The sequence below is a fragment of the Salvelinus alpinus genome, chromosome 6 (assembly GCF_045679555.1).
Source record: "Salvelinus alpinus chromosome 6, SLU_Salpinus.1, whole genome shotgun sequence".
NCBI classification, from domain to species: Eukaryota; Metazoa; Chordata; class Actinopteri; order Salmoniformes; family Salmonidae; genus Salvelinus; species Salvelinus alpinus.
The window spans coordinates 12,546,934-12,566,397 of record NC_092091.1 but is presented as its reverse complement, the minus strand read 5'-3'; the positions used below and the strand labels follow the sequence as shown (position 1 = coordinate 12,566,397).

The window sequence follows — 19,464 nt, the reverse complement described above, 5'->3', positions numbered from 1 at the left end:
ATGCCTGGCTTAATAAACAAATAGAAAAGTCCCAAAACTGCAAACACCACCCACTAGGCAGACAAGCAAAGCCTCAAAGTATTTTAATGATTTTTTCAAATATTTGAAACCCAGTACTGTACCCTATGTAGAGGTAACTGCCAAAATAAAGGAAACACTTGAGTAAATGAGGGATACAAAGTATATTGAAAGCAAATGCCTGAGTTAATTAAGCAATTAACATCCCATCATGCTTAGGGTCATGTACAAAAATGCCCAGTTGCCCAATATTTTGGCTACCATGGCTAGAAGAAGAGATCTTGAAGCTCCCGAGTGGTGCAGCGGACGAAGGCACTGCATCTCAGTGCCAGAGGTGTCACTACAGACACCCTGGTTCTGTTCCAGGCTGTATCACAACCGGCCGTGATTGGGAGTCCTGTAGGGCAGCGCACAATTGGTCCAGCGTCGTCCGGGTTTGGCCGGTGTAGGCCGTCATTGTGAATTTGTTCTTAACTGATTTGCCTAGTTAAATAAATGGTAAATAAACAATAATTATAATAATCCCAGTGACTTCGAAAGAGGGGTTTCAAAAGGAGAATAGTGTGAGTGTGTGTGTCACAGGAGGTTGGTGGCACCTTAATTGGGCACATGGTAATGACTGGAGTGGAATAAGGGCTCAACTGCCTATTAAGACACTTTATGTTGGTGTTTCCTTTATTTTGGCAGTTATCTGTATGCCGCTATAATTGATAGTGTGCTCTGAAAGCTTTAATAGTCAATGCTACAATTCCTCAATAGGATACAATAAAAAAATAAAAAAAATAAAGATACAATGAAACAATTTTCCACTTTACTCCATATTATGTTCTGATATGTATGATTAGTTCAGATATCATATTCTTTTAGTTTGTGCTTTACTGTTACAACAACAACGTCCCTGAAAATCTTCAGAGAAACATTAATAATGTTTTCATTATAATCGTGTTCCATACATTAATCATAACGATGACCAAGGCCGTACGTCTGCACATAAGGGCATAATGAAATGACATTATGACATAATGAAATGACAAGAGCATTAAGAGAATAGGGTATAGATTTATTATCCATAGCAAAAGAAAGGAAAGATGTGACCGTTTTGTGAACCACATTTTGTCAAAGTGTTAAAATGGAACATGTCTTGCAATTGGACCATTTCATGGAAATAAGTTAAATCAAAAAGACATCCAAGTTATTGAGTCTAAAACATGGCAATCTTCTATTCTTACTGACACTGATGGTATATTGCATCAGAATGGCAGAACAAACGCTATAACCAATCAGTTCAGTAGTAATGAATCCACTTATTCTTCATACTGCGTCGCTTTTTTAAATGATCACATGAACTCGCTTGGAACCCTTTTTATGTCAGCCTTGCAACTCATATTCCAGGCACTACGACCCATCATCCACCCTCTTTGTAGTCATAGATGATGTTTTTAGTCAGGAGGTCGTTGTGACAAAGCACGGTCGGCGAGCCGATCAGAGAGAGGTGTCTTTTCAACGTTTCCATTTAATCTGACAGGGTTTTGATGCTAGGGAACTCTTTCAGCAGTTTGGAACTATGTGGACAAAAAAAATACAAAAATAACTGTTACGTATTGCAGGCACTGAAAGTATCAGTATCACATTCAAATAGTATCATCACATTCAAATTGATCTCATGCTATTATGCATGCAGTGTTTAATTAGCTGTTTAGTAGGTATTTATCGTCTTTATGGTCTTTTTCATATTTGAATTACTTTCAAATACACTTTCAAAAACAAATAGACTATGTCTCCATTGGAGAAAATGCAGAGAACCCCTAGATGAAGGGAGGTATAATATACTGTATGTTATAAAGTACTACAGATGGTCTGCAGTAAATATACACGTTTATAAGGAATAGGGTAGAATCATATTACTCAGGCTCCGACGCCTGCCGCATGTGATAGGGGCTACAGTCCATTACGGATTATAATGGGACACCCAGCCGTGATCTGCCCAGCGAGGCCTCTCTACCAGACCAACTCAATGCATTTTATGCACGTTTTGACAACAACAACAATGAGCAGGGTGTGAGGGCCGTCACCTGCCCAGAGGACTGGTTGATCTCGCTCTCCGAGGCCCATGTGAGAAGGGTCTTTAATTAGGTCAACACCGTATTCCAGGGTGCGTTCTCAGAGCTTGCACAGAACAGCTGGCAGGCATATTAAATAGGTAAATAAGAATTTGTTCTTAACTGACTTGCCTTGTTAAATAAAGGCTAAATAAAGAAATATTCACAGTAATTTTCAACTTCTCCTTGTCCCAGTCTGTAATCCCTACATGTTTTATGATAACCACAATCATTCCTGATCCTAATAACTCTAAGGCTTCATGCCACAATGACTACCACACCGTAGCACTCACTTCTGTATTATATGAAATGCATTGAGAACCTGGTTATGGCACACATTAACTCTTCCATCCCAGCCAACCTAGACCAACTCCAGTTTGCATACCGCCCCAACAGATCCATAGACAACGCAATCTCAATTGCTCTCTACACTGCCCTCACCCACCTAGATAAGAGAAATACCTATGTGAGAATGCTGTTCATTGACAACAGCTCAGCGCTCAACACCGTTGTCCCCTCCAAGCTCGTCACCAAGCGTAGGACTATGGGCCTGAACACCTCCTTCTGCAACTGGATCCTACAGAGGGCTGTGCGGACAGCCCAGTACTTCACTGGGGCTGAGCTCCCTATTCAGGACCTCTATATCAGGCGATGTGAAAAGAAGGCATCGAAAATCTTCAAAGACTCCAACCACCCAAGCCATAGACTATTTTCTCTGCTGCCGCATGGCAAGACATACCGATGCATCAAGTCTTACACCAACAGGCTCTAGAACAGCTTCTATCCCAAAGCAATACGACTGATAAATAGCTAACACAATATCTACACGGACTATCTGAATTAATCTTGTTACTTTATTGACCTTTTATTTCAATCTTTGCACTGTCTCTATGCACACACACACACACACACACACACACACACACACACACACACACACACACACACACACACACACACACACACACACACACACACACTGTCTCTATGCACACTCACAGGGCTCTACACACACACACACACTGTCTCTATGCACACACACACACACACACACACACACACACACACACTGTCTCTATGCACACTCACAGGGCTCTACACACACACACACACTGTCTCTATGCACACACACACACACACACACACACACACACACACACACACACACACACACACACACACACACACACACACACACACACACACACACACACACACACACACACACACACACACGCACACACACACACAGACACACCACACACACACACACACACACACACTGTCACTACAAAACACACACTCACTCCAACATGTTCTCACTCACACATAATATGCCCATACATTTATACTGACTGCACACCCACTCACATACAAGCTGCTGCTACTCTGTTTATCTTATATCCTGTTCCCTAGTCACCTTACCCCTATACATATCTACCTCCATCACCCCAGTATCCCTGTCACCTTACCCCTATACATATCGACCTCCATCACTCCAGTATTCCTGTCACCTTACCCCTATACATATCTACCTCCATCACTCCAGTATTCCTGTCACCTTACCCCTATACATATCTACCTCCATCACTCCAGTATTCCTGTCACCTTACCCCTATACATATCTACCTCCATCACTCCAGTATTCCTGTCTCCTTACCCCTATACATATCTACCTCCATCACTCCAGTATCCCTGTCACCTTACCCCAATACATATCTACCTCCATCACTCCAGTATTCCTGTCACCTTACCCCAATACATATCTACCTCCATCACTCCAGTATTCCTGTCTCCTTACCCCTATACATATCTACCTCCATCACTCCAGTATCCCTGTCACCTTACCCCTATACATATCTACCTCCATCACTCCAGTATTCCTGTCACCTTACCCCTATACATATCTACCTCCATCACTCCAGTATTCCTGTCTCCTTACCCCTATACATATCTACCTCCATCACTCCAGTATTCCTGTCACCTTACCCCTATACATATCTACCTCCATCACTCCAGTATTCCTGTCACCTTACCCCAATACATATCTACCTCCATCACTCCAGTATTCCTGTCACCTTACCCCAATACATATCTACCTCCATCACCCCAGTATCCCTGTCACATTACCCCAATACATATCTACCTCCATCACTTCAGTATTCCTGCACATGTAAATATGGTATTGGAACTGACTTTTAAAATATTTCCTGTATATAGTATGCTTACTTACTTAGAATTTCCACCTCTGACTGGATACTGACATTTTCAAAAAACAAATTATACAGGTATACTGGAAATATTTCCATGTTTCAAGTTACTTGTATAACACCCAGGCCATGTGCGCCATTAATCAACCAGTAGTCTCACAGTGAAAATGACTTAAATAAATAAATAAAGTCCATGATTTCCTGTGCCTACAAAGACTAGAAGAGGAAAACGTCTGGCCCGGTATTATATTCTATCAGGGGGAGAACTACTTGTTAATGCAGTAGTTCACCAACCTGTAGATGCATTCTCCAGGCCTGCATGCGTTTACAGCAACACAAGTTGTTTATGACACCAGACAGCACACCATATCATCTGGAGAGGTTACATGCTATTTACAATGTCTTGTTTTTCCTTCTTGGGACAGCTCTATCAATCAACAAAGGTCGTATTTTCACGGACGCTACTTGAAAAAAATGCACCTGCGAAATGCTGTGTAAGCATTGTACCGTTCTGATGAATTTTTATGTCTCCTTTCAATCGGCCCCCACAAAATATATAATTTAAACACTGTTATACCTATTTATGCAAGGAGACATACAGTTGCGGTGTTATTATACACAGTTGTCGACATAATTTAGTGAGGTCTGTTAGGAACGTACAATAAATGCAGTGAAGTAGGCCGTTGTTTACAGTCATGATAGAGGTCTCTTCTCCCCTCCTACAGCCTCCTTCACTACTTCCTCAGCCGCACACGCTCATTTGGATGGAAGAGTTTCTCCTTCTGCTCTGTTCCATCGTTTTTTAGTTGTGGTTGCAAAATGGACACTTTGCTCATCACTCATAAAGGCTTTTGGCCCTATTCACTGACAACTGGTATCTGGATTTCTGGGATATATTGTGACATAGTTTTGTTGTAGCATGCATTCTTGCATTTTCAGAATAACCTTGTTTTTTTGTTAGTTTTGCTTAGAAAAATAGCATAGTACAGAATAAATAGTTGTATTATATTAGTATTTCGTTCATATATTAGCTCTGGATAGGCAATTTATTTATATCATGAATATTCATGAAAATATGTAATATTAAATGTGGTTTACAAATTCCATATCTCTTTAAAAATGCATACTCATTTTTAATTCTCTTTGCAGAATAACTGTTCATATGAAAACTAATGTTTGTTCAAAGGCTCCATCTTCGGTGAAACTTACATGATTCATTCCTATCAACTATTCTATATATATATATAAACAAGCTCCCAAGCATTTCACATCGTAACACCACTCTGCTATCTGGACTTTCTCCCCCTTCTCTTGCCCAATGCCTTTCAGATGCAGGCGGTCGTGGAGGACGATGCTCGCCTCCCGGCTCCCACTCCTCTCATGTCTCTCAGTGAAGTCTGTTTCTGGAGAGCTAGCTACTACAGCAATTAGAGGAATTTCCTCCTCTGGCGGCTCGTTATCAATGTGCCTTATTTACATCTGATTACCAGCTCCAGTGGAGCAGCAGTGATTATGGCAGTATTGTGTGGTTTGTGTTGAGTGTCAAATGGGAGAATTAGCGGGAGGGCTTTGAGCAGAGCAGGAGGCTGCTCTCCCGGTTTCTACGCTTTCCTTCGAAAGTGCAGCTGTACTGTGTCTCTCTTTTCCTGCGTTCCTCCCCTCTCATGTTCTCTCCTGTCCGGCTCTGTCCTGTTAGGTCCTCTCCTTCCTCTCCTGTTAGCTCCTCTCCTCTCCTCTCCTGTTCAGTCCTCTTCCCCCCCTCTCCTCAACACCACAGATGTATCTCCTCTCCTTTCTCTCCTCTGCCTCCCACCCCAGTGGGTGACTATCTGATTCAGACAGAGCTCTTCTGCAGGTGCACCCACTCTCCTGCTCCCCCTCTCCCCACGTTTCCTCGGAAGACACACTCTCTCACAAGCACTCATACATTGCCCAAGTATAAAAGTCTCTCTGATGCTTTTGTGTGTCGACTGGTTCTCACCCTGTCCTTCTGTTGCTCCATTTAGATACACAGCAAATTGGACAGTGTTGATTTTTCAGTGTAACATTTGTTAGGTTGACTCAGGTTTTAAATGAACTCTGTAAGTGAAAATTAATTAATATTTCATATATATTTAATATTAATATTAAATAAATATTAAATTAACACAGTGGTGTAAAATAACCCCAGTCTTGGTGCTACTAACCAGTGGTACTAACCAGTGTTTCCCAGCATGCTCTATTGCTTGTTGATTTTTAGAATTGTTTGTTTCAATATCTCTGATTTTGCATGATTGATTAATTAATCGTATGCTACTCAAATATAAATAACATAAATTTGTCTAAACTAATCCAATCTGTTATTTGGACTTATTGCACGCGGGTACTGAAATGGTTGTTCCAGTTTAAATGGTTTAGGTATTCTCCTGTCTTACTCTTCAAAACCTAGCATTCATTCTGAATGCATGTTGTGGGTGAATAAGAATTCAAAACGTTGGATTTCCTCACTCTGGCTGGATTCCAATAAGAATCACACATCACTTTTCAAGCCAGCATAATGTGACTTGCAGGCCTGATGTGGCCTGTAAACCATGAGTTTCATGCCACTATATTAGGGTAAAACTAGGGCCTTAAAATAAGGGCTTATGGAATACTGGTGGTATTGTGTGGAATAATTACATTTTTATGATAAGATATTTGCTTAGGATCTCACTTGGTGATTGAAAACGGATGAATGCAACAACCATGTCTCTGTCACTAACACCCCTTTCAGACATATGGAATGTGGCGCCTTGAAGCACCTCGGCTACAGCATGTTTGTTTGTCTGAAAGGGTACAGCTTTTAAAAAGCCGCCATGAAACCTTCTCTGGAGATAGTTTTGAAGCGCCACTGAACAGGCATTTCACTTGTCTGTAGTGGCGGCAACTTCTGGTTGAACTGTCAATGAAATGATCTCATGATGCCTGTGTGCAGCCTGCCTGCATGCAGACCACTCGCCTCTAAGAAAAGTACTTTGAAGTCTGTTAAATACAATAACTTACCAATACATTTAGTAGAGAGAAAACATCTACCCTACCATTAAAAAATAGCAGAAAAACAACACAGGGAAACAATACCTAATATTCTATACAGAATTCTTCTGTCTCTAAAGGTACAGAAGCCACACTTAAATTTTAAAGGTTATCAATTATTGCTTTTGAAAGGGTATAACAAATACAATCATGTGTGGTAACGCTACAATTCACTCGAAAAGCAAGGCATTCTGGGAAATATACAAGTAGAATTAGCTGTGTACGAAACAACATTCATACACACATTCAAAGCAATCAAATGTATGTTTTATTGATTATTGACCTGTAAAAGCCAATACATTTCAATAATTTCTTGTATAAGTGGAACACCTTACAATGAGAGATGTAAAAATATATATATTTTTTTTTTTACAGAAATCACCTTATATTGAGTATGATATATAATATTTATTCTCTCTTTGATGCTTTCTTGTCATATGAATTTCATTTTGAGACTTTTAAATGTGGATCGAGTGATCCAGCTTAAAATATATCACAATATAGCTCCATCTATTGGACTTCTGAATGCGGTGCAATTGTGATAAAGGCTGGTGTACGCTCTGTAAAATGAAATGTCCTTTATGTAATGAAATTGCTTACAAGTTAGCAATTTCGTATACATACTTGGCTGTTAACATAATCTTAGGGCTCTATTCAATCAGTGTCACGGAAGTTCAGTACTACATTGTGATTGAAATTTAAAGGTAACATTTCCACGTTAGCGGAGACTGCATTCACTGTAAACGCTGCCTATGTCAGCTCAATCGGATATTTCCTGTAAATGTCTATCGCGCAACCTGTAACGGTTCAGCGATACCGATTGAACGGAGCCCTTAGTTACTTCAAAGATTAATGAAAATGGTTTGCTTATACTTCCATTATCATATAATAATAATAATCCCCCCCCTGTGTAATGTCACATCATGACAACACTTCAGAATAGAGCCATATGGGCTGTTACTCACAGAAAGTTAGTTGCCTGTGTCCTGTCATAGCAATGTTTAAAAAAAGACTACTAGAGACATGTTGGCTCCATCTCAGACGTATGCAGGAAGCTGCTTCTCTCTTATCATAAAGGTCCCAATCTCCCCATAGCAGTTGTCTATTAAATGGATGACCCAATCCATAGCTAATTGCCTTGACCTCTTGACCTCTCTCCACAAAACACAAAGAACATACTGGAACAGTCTGGTGATATTATTTCAATCTAAAGAGCTAAAGCAGACCCAGTACTTTAGGACTCTAGCTTGACTCTAGTTTGCATGGACTTCCGACCCCTCAACCCTCACAGCAATCGTAAACAACACAGAACATTTGATTGATAATGGAGAGAGACCGTTCGAGGAAGGAGAGCTAATGTCTTATTTTCTTTGTTCCCCCACCTCCTCAATGGGCCAATCACTGCTTGGTGCCACATGGCAAGAGAGTGGACTGATAGCGACAGAAAAGACAGGCTAAACGAGTCAGACTTCACCGTCAACACATCTCATGGAAGAAGAGGAAAGTGCAAATCTTTGCTTTACAAAAAAATATTTTGCAAAATAGAAAATGTCTAAGTAGATCTTGTAGTGTTAACTCACCTCTGCGATGCTGGTGTTCTGCTCTGAGCGTGCTGGACAAGTTTGAGAAATTGTGCCATCTTTTTCCACAGAATATTCTCTGCAGGGTTGTCAGATTCGAACTCGTTCGAGAGGATTTTTCCAATTTCTGTCGCAATCAATCTTCAGGGGGAAAAAACTAGGATAATTTATACCATAACTACAGATGAGACTGAGCCAAGATATTGCAGAAAAAAACTCTGGACCAGAAATAGATAGCTGCTATCTTTCCATTCAGCAATCTATTCAAACTAAAAGTTGTTTCATTTAGGATCCTATTGATTGCTAGAGTGCATGTTTTGCAGAGTGTTTGTGGTGTCATGGAGCCAGTGGGCTTTTGCTACAGGCTATGAAACTGAGCAGGCTGATAGATGGAGACTGGCCCTGAGGTTTGCCCACGGTTGTCTGGATACTATCCACTAGCATAGCTGGAGGAGTCAAACTTGCTGTCTGAATACTATCCACTAGCATAGCTGGAGGAGTCAAACCTGCTGTCTGAATACTATCCACTAGCATAGCTGGAGGAGTCAAACGACCTGTCTGAATACTATCCACTAGCATAGCTGGAGGAGTCAAACGACCTGTCTGAATACTATCCACTAGCATAGCTGGAGGAGTCAAACCTGCTGTCTGGATACTATCCACTGGCATAGCTGGAGGAGTCAAACCTGCTGTCTGGATACTATCCACTAGCATAGCTGGAGGAGTCAAACCTGCTGTCTGAATACTATCCACTAGCATAGCTGGAGGAGTCAAACCTGCTGTCTGAATACTATCCACTAGCATAGCTGCAGGAGTCAAACCTGCTGTCTGAATACTATCCACTAGCATAGCTGGAGGAGTCAAACCTGCTGTCTGGATACTATCCACTAGCATAGCTGGAGGAGTCAAACCTGCTGTCTGAATACTATCCACTAGCATAGCTGGAGGAGTCAAACCTGCTGTCTGAATACTATCCACTAGCATAGCTGGAGGAGTCAAACCTGCTGTCTGAATACTATCCACTAGCATAGCTGGAGGAGTCAAACGTGCTGTCTGGATACTATCCACTAGCATAGCTGGAGGAGTCAAACGACCTGTCTGAATACTATCCACTAGCATAGCTGGAGGAGTCAAACGACTTGTCTGAATACTATCCACTAGCATAGCTGGAGGAGTCAAACGACCTGTCTGAATACTATCCACTAGCATAGCTGGAGGAGTCAAACCTGCTGTCTGAAAACTATCCACTAGCATAGCTGGAGGAGTCAAACCTGCTGTCTGAATACTATCCACTGGCATAGCTGGAGGAGTCAAACCTGCTGTCTGAATACTATCCACTAGCATAGCTGGAGGAGTCAAACCTGCTGTCTGAATACTATCCACTAGCATAGCTGGAGGAGTCAAACCTGCTGTTTGAATACTATCCACTAGCATAGCTGGAGGAGTCAAACCTGCTGTCTGAATACTATCCACTAGCATAGCTGGAGGAGTCAAACCTGCTGTCTGAATACTATCCACTAGCATAGCTGGAGGAGTCAAACCTGCTGTCTGAATACTATCCACTAGCATAGCTGGAGGAGTCAAACCTGCTGTCTGAATACTATCCACTAGCATAGCTGGAGGAGTCAAACGACCTGTCTGAATACTATCCACTAGCATAGCTGGAGGAGTCAAACCTGCTGTCTGAATACTATCCACTAGCATAGCTGGAGGAGTCAAACGACCTGTCTGAATACTATCCACTAGCATAGCTGGAGGAGTCAAACGACCTGTCTGAATACTATCCACTGGCATTGCTGGAGGAGTCAAACCTGCTGTCTGGATACTATCCAATAGCATAGCTGGAGGAGTCAAACCTGCTGTCTGAATACTATCCACTAGCATAGCTGGAGGAGTCAAACCTGCTGTCTGAATACTATCCACTAGCATAGCTGGAGGAGTCAAACCTGCTGTCTGAATACTATCCACTAGCATAGCTGGAAGAGTCAAACGACCTGTCTGAATACTATCCACTAGCATAGCTGGAGGAGTCAAACCTGCTGTCTGAATACTATCCACTAGCATAGCTGGAGGAGTCAAACCTGCTGTCTGAATACTATCCACTGGCATAGCTGGAGGAGTCAAACCTGCTGTCTGAATACTATCCACTAGCATAGCTGGAAAAGTCAAACCTGTTGTCTGAATACTATCCACTAGCATAGCTGGAGGAGTCAAACCTGCTGTCTGAATACTATCCACTAGCATAGCTGCAGGAGTCAAACCTGCTGTCTGAATACTATCCACTAGCATAGCTGGAGGAGTCAAACCTGCTGTCTGGATACTATCCACTAGCATAGCTGGAGGAGTCAAACCTGCTGTCTGAATACTATCCACTAGCATAGCTGGAGGAGTCAAACCTGCTGTCTGAATACTATCCACTAGCATAGCTGGAGGAGTCAAACCTGCTGTCTGAATACTATCCACTAGCATAGCTGGAGGAGTCAAACCTGCTGTCTGAATACTATCCACTAGCATAGCTGGAGGAGTCAAACGTGCTGTCTGAATACTATCCACTAGCTTAGCTGGAGGAGTCAAACGACCTGTCTGAATACTATCCACTAGCATAGCTGGAGGTGTCAAACGACTTGTCTGAATACTATCCACTAGCATAGCTGGAGGAGTCAAACGACCTGTCTGAATACTATCCACTAGCATAGCTGGAGTCAAACCTGCTGTCTGAAAACTATCCACTAGCATAGCTGGAGGAGTCAAACCTGCTGTCTGAAAACTATCCACTAGCATAGCTGGAGGAGTCAAACCTGCAGTCTGAATACTATCCACTGGCATAGCTGGAGGAGTCAAACCTGCTGTCTGAATACTATCCACTAGCAGAGCTGGAGGAGTCAAACCTGCTGTCTGAATACGATCCACTAGCATAGCTGGAGGAGTCAAACCTGCTGTTTGAATACTATCCACTAGCATAGCTGGAGGAGTCAAACCTGCTGTCTGAATACTATCCACTAGCATAGCTGGAGGAGTCAAACCTGCTGTCTGAATACTATCCACTAGCATAGCTGGAGGAGTCAAACCTGCTGTCTGAATACTATCCACTAACATAGCTGGAGGTGTCACACCTGCTGTCTGAATACTATCCACTAGCATAGCTGGAGGAGTCAAACCTGCTGTCTGAATACTATCCACTGGCATAGCTGGAGGAGTCAAACCTGCTGTCTGAATACTATCCACTAGCATAGCTGGAGGAGTCAAACCTGCTGTCTGAATACTATCCACTAGCATAGCTGGAGGAGTCAAACCTGCTGTCTGAATACTATCCACTAGCATAGCTGGAGGAGTCAAACGACCTGTCTGAATACTATCCACTAGCATAGCTGGAGGAGTCAAACCTGCTGTCTGAATACTATCCACTGGCATAGCTGGAGGAGTCAAACCTGCTGTCTGAATACTATCCACTGGCATAGCTGGAGGAGTCAAACCTGCTGTCTGAATACTATCCACTGGCATAGCTGGAGGAGTCAAACCTGGTGTCTGAATACTATCCACTAGCATAGCTGGAGGAGTCAAACCTGCTGTCTGAATACTATCCACTAGCATAGCTGGAGGAGTCAAACCTGCTGTCTGGATACTATCCACTAGCATAGCTGGAGGAGTCAAACCTGCTGTCTGAATACTATCCACTAGCATAGCTGGAGGAGTCAAACCTGCTGTCTGAATACTATCCACTAGCATAGCTGGAGGAGTCAAACCTGCTGTCTGAATACTATCCACTAGCATAGCTGGAGGAGTCAAACCTGCTGTCTGAATACTATCCACTAGCATAGCTGGAGGAGTCAAACGACCTGTCTGAATACTATCCACTAGCATAGCTGGAGGTGTCAAACGACTTGTCTGAATACTATCCACTAGCATAGCTGGAGGAGTCAAACGACCTGTCTGAATACTATCCACTAGCATAGCTGGAGTCAAACCTGCTGTCTGAAAACTATCCACTAGCATAGCTGGAGGAGTCAAACCTGCTGTCTGAAAACTATCCACTAGCATAGCTGGAGGAGTCAAACCTGCTGTCTGAATACTATCCACTGGCATAGCTGGAGGAGTCAAACCTGCTGTCTGAATACTATCCACTAGCAGAGCTGGAGGAGTCAAACCTGCTGTCTGAATACTATCCACTGGCATAGCTGGAGGAGTCAAACCTGCTGTCTGAATACTATCCACTGGCATAGCTGGAGGAGTCAAACCTGCTGTCTGAATACTATCCACTGGCATAGCTGGAGGAGTCAAACCTGGTGTCTGAATACTATCCACTAGCATAGCTGGAGGAGTCAAACCTGCTGTCTGAATACTATCCACTAGCAGAGCTGGAGGAGTCAAACCTGCTGTCTGAATAAAATCCACTAGCATAGCTGGAGGAGTCAAACCTGCTGTTTGAATACTATCCACTAGCATAGCTGGAGGAGTCAAACCTGCTGTCTGAATACTATCCACTAGCATAGCTGGAGGAGTCAAACCTGCTGTCTGAATACTATCCACTAGCATAGCTGGAGGAGTCAAACCTGCTGTCTGAATACTATCCACTAACATAGCTGGAGGTGTCACACCTGCTGTCTGAATACTATCCACTAGCATAGCTGGAGGAGTCAAACCTGCTGTCTGAATACTATCCACTGGCATAGCTGGAGGAGTCAAACCTGCTGTCTGAATACTATCCACTAGCATAGCTGGAGGAGTCAAACCTGCTGTCTGAAAACTATCCACTAGCATAGCTGGAGGAGTCAAACCTGCTGTCTGAATACTATCCACTAGCATAGCTGGAGGAGTCAAACGACCTGTCTGAATACTATCCACTAGCATAGCTGGAGGAGTCAAACCTGCTGTCTGAATACTATCCACTAGCATAGCTGGAGGAGTCAAACCTGCTGTCTGAATACTATCCACTAGCATAGCTGGAGGAGTCAAAAGACCTGTCTGAATACTATCCACTAGCATAGCTGGAGGAGTCAAACCTGCTGTCTGAATAATATCCACTGGCATAGCTGGAGGAGTCAAACCTGCTGTCTGAATACTATCCACTGGCATAGCTGGAGGAGTCAAACCTGCTGTCTGAATACTATCCACTGGCATAGCTGGAGGAGTCAAACCTGGTGTCTGAATACTATCCACTAGCATAGCTGGAGGAGTCAAACCTGCTGTCTGAATAATATCCACTAGCATAGCTGGAGGAGTCAAACCTGCTGTCTGGATACTATCCACTAGCATAGCTGGAGGAGTCAAACCTGCTGTCTGAATACTATCCACTAGCATAGCTGGAGGAGTCAAACCTGCTGTCTGAATACTATCCACTAGCATAGCTGGAGGAGTCAAACCTGCTGTCTGAATACTATCCACTAGCATAGCTGGAGGAGTCAAACCTGCTGTCTGAATACTATCCACTAGCATAGCTGGAGGAGTCAAACGACCTGTCTGAATACTATCCACTAGCATAGCTGGAGGAGTCAAACCTGCTGTCTGAATACTATCCACTAGCATAGCTGGAGGAGTCAAACCTGCTGTCTGAATACTATCCACTAGCATAGCTGGAGGAGTCAAACGACCTGTCTGAATACTATCCACTAGCATAGCTGGAGGAGTCAAACCTGCTGTCTGAATACTATCCACTAGCATAGCTGGAGGAGTCAAACCTGCTGTCTGAATACTATCCACTAGCATAGCTGGAGGAGTCAAACCTGCTGTCTGAATACTATCCACTAGCAAAGCTGGAGGAGTCAAACCTGCTGTCTGAATACTATCCACTAGCATAGCTGGAGGAGTCAAACCTGCCGTCTGGATACTATCCACTAGCATAGCTGGAGGAGTCAAACCTGCTGTCTGAATACTATCCACTAGCATAGCTGGAGGAGTCAAACCTGCTGTCTGAATACTATCCACTAGCATAGCTGGAGGAGTCAAACCTGCTGTCTGAATACTATCCACTAGCATAGCTGGAGGAGTCAAACCTGCTGTCTGGATACTATCCACTAGCATAGCTGGAGGAGTCAAACGACCTATCTGAATACTATCCACCTGCATAGCTGGAGGAGTCAAACGACTTGTCTGAATACTATCCTCTAGCATAGCTGGAGGAGTCAAACGACCTGTCTGAATACAATCCACTAGCATAGCTGGAGGAGTCAAACCTGCTGTCTGAATACTATCCACTAGCATAGCTGGAGGAGTCAAACCTGCTGTCTGAATACTATCCACTGGCATAGCTGGAGTAGTCAAACCTGCTGTCTGAATACTATCCACTAGCATAGCTGGAGGAGTCAAACCTGCTGTCTGAAAACTATCCACTAGCATAGCTGGAGGAGTCAAACCTGCTGTCTGAATACTATCCACTAGCATAGCTGGAGGAGTCAAACCTGCTGTCTGAATACTATCCACTAGCATAGCTGGAGGAGTCAAACCTGCTGTCTGAATACTATCCACTAGCATAGCTGGAGGAGTCAAATCTGCTGTCTGAATACTATCCACTAGCATAGCTGGAGGAGTCAAACCTGTTGTCTGAATACTATCCACTAGCATAAATGGAGGAGTCAAACCTGCTGTCTGAATACTATCCACTAGCATAGCTGGAGGAGTCAAACCTGCTGTCTGGATACTATCCACTAGCATAGCTGGAGGAGTCAAACGACCTGTCTGAATACTATCCACTAGCATAGCTGGAGGAGTCAAACGACCTGTCTGAATACTATCCACTACATAGCTGGAGGAGTCAAACCTGCTGTCTGAATACTATCCACTGGCATAGCTGGAGGAGTCAAACCTGCTGTCTGAATACTATCCACTAGCATAGCTGGAGGAGTCAAACCTGCTGTCTGAATACTATCCACTAGCATAGCTGGAGGAGTCAAACCTGCTGTCTGAATACTATCCACTAGCATAGCTGGAGGAGTCAAACCTGCTGTCTGAATACTATCCACTGGCATAGCTGGAGGAGTCAAACCTGCTGTCTGAATACTATCCACTAGCATAGCTGGAGGAGTCAAACCTGCTGTCTGAATACTATCCACTAGCATAGCTGGAGGAGTCAAACCTGCTGTCTGAATACTATCCACTAGCATAGCTGGAGGAGTCAAACCTGCTGTCTGAATACTATCCACTAGCATAGCTGGAGGAGTCAAACCTGCTGTCTGAATACTATCCACTAGCATAGCTGGAGGAGTCAAACCTGCTGTCTGAATACTATCCACTAGCATAGCTGGAGGAGTCAAATCTGCTGTCTGAATACTATCCACTAGCATAGCTGGAGGAGTCAAACCTGTTGTCTGAATACTATCCACTAGCATAAATGGAGGAGTCAAACCTGCTGTCTGAATACTATCCACTAGCATAGCTGGAGGAGTCAAACCTGCTGTCTGGATACTATCCACTAGCATAGCTGGAGGAGTCAAACGACCTGTCTGAATACTATCCACTAGCATAGCTGGAGGAGTCAAACGACCTGTCTGAATACTATCCACTACATAGCTGGAGGAGTCAAACCTGCTGTCTGAATACTATCCACTGGCATAGCTGGAGGAGTCAAACCTGCTGTCTGAATACTATCCACTAGCATAGCTGGAGGAGTCAAACCTGCTGTCTGAATACTATCCACTAGCATAGCTGGAGGAGTCAAACCTGCTGTCTGAATACTATCCACTAGCATAGCTGGAGGAGTCAAACCTGCTGTCTGAATACTATCCACTGGCATAGCTGGAGGAGTCAAACCTGCTGTCTGAATACTATCCACTAGCATAGCTGGAGGAGTCAAACCTGCTGTCTGAATACTATCCACTAGCATAGCTGGAGGAGTCAAACCTGCTGTCTGAATACTATCCACTAGCATAGCTGGAGGAGTCAAACCTGCTGTCTGAATACTATCCACTAGCATAGCTGGAGGAGTCAAACCTGCTGTCTGAATACTATCCACTAGCATAGCTGGAGGAGTCAAACCTGCTGTCTGAATACTATCCACTAGCATAGCTGGAGGAGTCAAACCTGCTGTCTGAATACTATCCACTGGCATAGCTGGAGTAGTCAAACCTGCTGTCTGAATACTATCCACTAGCATAGCTGGAGGAGTCAAACCTGCTGTCTGAATACTATCCACTAGCATAGCTGGAGGAGTCAAACCTACTGTCTGAATACTATCCACTAGCATAGCTGGAGGAGTCAAACCTGCTGTCTGAATACTATCCACTAGCATAGCTGGAGGAGTCAAACCTGCTGTCTGAATACTATCCACTAGCATAGCTGGAGGAGTCAAACCTGCTGTCTGGATACTATCCACTAGCATAGCTGGAGGAGTCAAATGACCTGTCTGAATACTATCCACTTGCATAGCTGGAGGAGTCAAACGACTTGTCTGAATACTATCCACTAGCATAGCTGGAGGAGTCAAACGACCTGTCTGAATACTATCCACTAGCATAGCTGGAGGAGTCAAACCTGCTGTCTGAATACTATCCACTAGCATAGCTGGAGGAGTCAAACCTGCTGTCTGAATACTATCCACTGGCATAGCTGGAGGAGTCAAACCTGCTGTCTGAATACTATCCACTAGCATAGCTGGAGGAGTCAAACCTGCTGTCTGAATACTATCCGCTAGCATAGCTGGAGGAGTCAAACCTGCTGTCTGAATACTATCCACTAGCATAGCTGGAGGAGTCAAACCTGCTGTCTGAATACTATCCACTAGCATAGCTGGAGGAGTCAAACCTGCTGTCTGAATACTATCCACTAGCATAGCTGGAGGAGTCAAACCTGCTGTCTGAATACTATCCACTAGCATAGCTGGAGGAGTCAAACGACCTGTCTGAATACTATCCACTAGCATAGCTGGAGGTGTCAAACGACTTGTCTGAATACTATCCACTAGCATAGCTGGAGGAGTCAAACGACCTGTCTGAATACTATCCACTAGCATAGCTGGAGTCAAACCTGCTGTCTGAAAACTATCCACTAGCATAGCTGGAGGAGTCAAACCTGCTGTCTGAATACTATCCACTAGCATAGCTGGAGGAGTCAAACCTGCTGTCTGAATACTATCCACTAGCATAGCTGGAGGAGTCAAACCTGCTGTCTGAATACTATCCACTAGCATAGCTGGAGGAGTCAAACCTGCTGTCTGAATACTATCCACTAGCATAGCTGGAGGAGTCAAACCTGCTGTCTGAATACTATCCACTGGCATAGCTGGAGTAGTCAAACCTGCTGTCTGAATACTATCCACTAGCATAGCTGGAGGAGTCAAACCTGCTGTCTGAATACTATCCACTAGCATAGCTGGAGGAGTCAAACCTACTGTCTGAATACTATCCACTAGCATAGCTGGAGGAGTCAAACCTGCTGTCTGAATACTATCCACTAGCATAGCTGGAGGAGTCAAACCTGCTGTCTGAATACTATCCACTAGCATAGCTGGAGGAGTCAAACCTGCTGTCTGGATACTATCCACTAGCATAGCTGGAGGAGTCAAATGACCTGTCTGAATACTATCCACTTGCATAGCTGGAGGAGTCAAACGACTTGTCTGAATACTATCCACTAGCATAGCTGGAGGAGTCAAACGACCTGTCTGAATACTATCCACTAGCATAGCTGGAGGAGTCAAACCTGCTGTCTGAATACTATCCACTAGCATAGCTGGAGGAGTCAAACCTGCTGTCTGAATACTATCCACTGGCATAGCTGGAGGAGTCAAACCTGCTGTCTGAATACTATCCACTAGCATAGCTGGAGGAGTCAAACCTGCTGTCTGAATACTATCCGCTAGCATAGCTGGAGGAGTCAAACCTGCTGTCTGAATACTATCCACTAGCATAGCTGGAGGAGTCAAACCTGCTGTCTGAATACTATCCACTAGCATAGCTGGAGGAGTCAAACCTGCTGTCTGAATACTATCCACTAGCATAGCTGGAGGAGTCAAACCTGCTGTCTGAATACTATCCACTAGCATAGCTGGAGGAGTCAAACGACCTGTCTGAATACTATCCACTAGCATAGCTGGAGGTGTCAAACGACTTGTCTGAATACTATCCACTAGCATAGCTGGAGGAGTCAAACGACCTGTCTGAATACTATCCACTAGCATAGCTGGAGTCAAACCTGCTGTCTGAAAACTATCCACTAGCATAGCTGGAGGAGTCAAACCTGCTGTCTGAAAACTATCCACTAGCATAGCTGGAGGAGTCAAACCTGCTGTCTGAATACTATCCACTGGCATAGCTGGAGGAGTCAAACCTGCTGTCTGAATACTATCCACTAGCAGAGCTGGAGGAGTCAAACCTGCTGTCTGAATACGATCCACTAGCATAGCTGGAGGAGTCAAACCTGCTGTTTGAATACTATCCACTAGCATAGCTGGAGGAGTCAAACCTGCTGTCTGAATACTATCCACTAGCATAGCTGGAGGAGTCAAACCTGCTGTCTGAATACTATCCACTAGCATAGCTGGAGGAGTCAAACCTGCTGTCTGAATACTATCCACTA

The 19,464-nt window shown here is 43.8% G+C and overlaps 1 pseudogene; it reads right to left on the bottom strand.

Annotated features, from left to right (window-relative positions):
* Positions 1 to 19,464, bottom strand: part of LOC139577907 (ethanolamine kinase 1-like) — a 40,014-nt pseudogene that overhangs the window by 8,327 nt on the left and 12,223 nt on the right.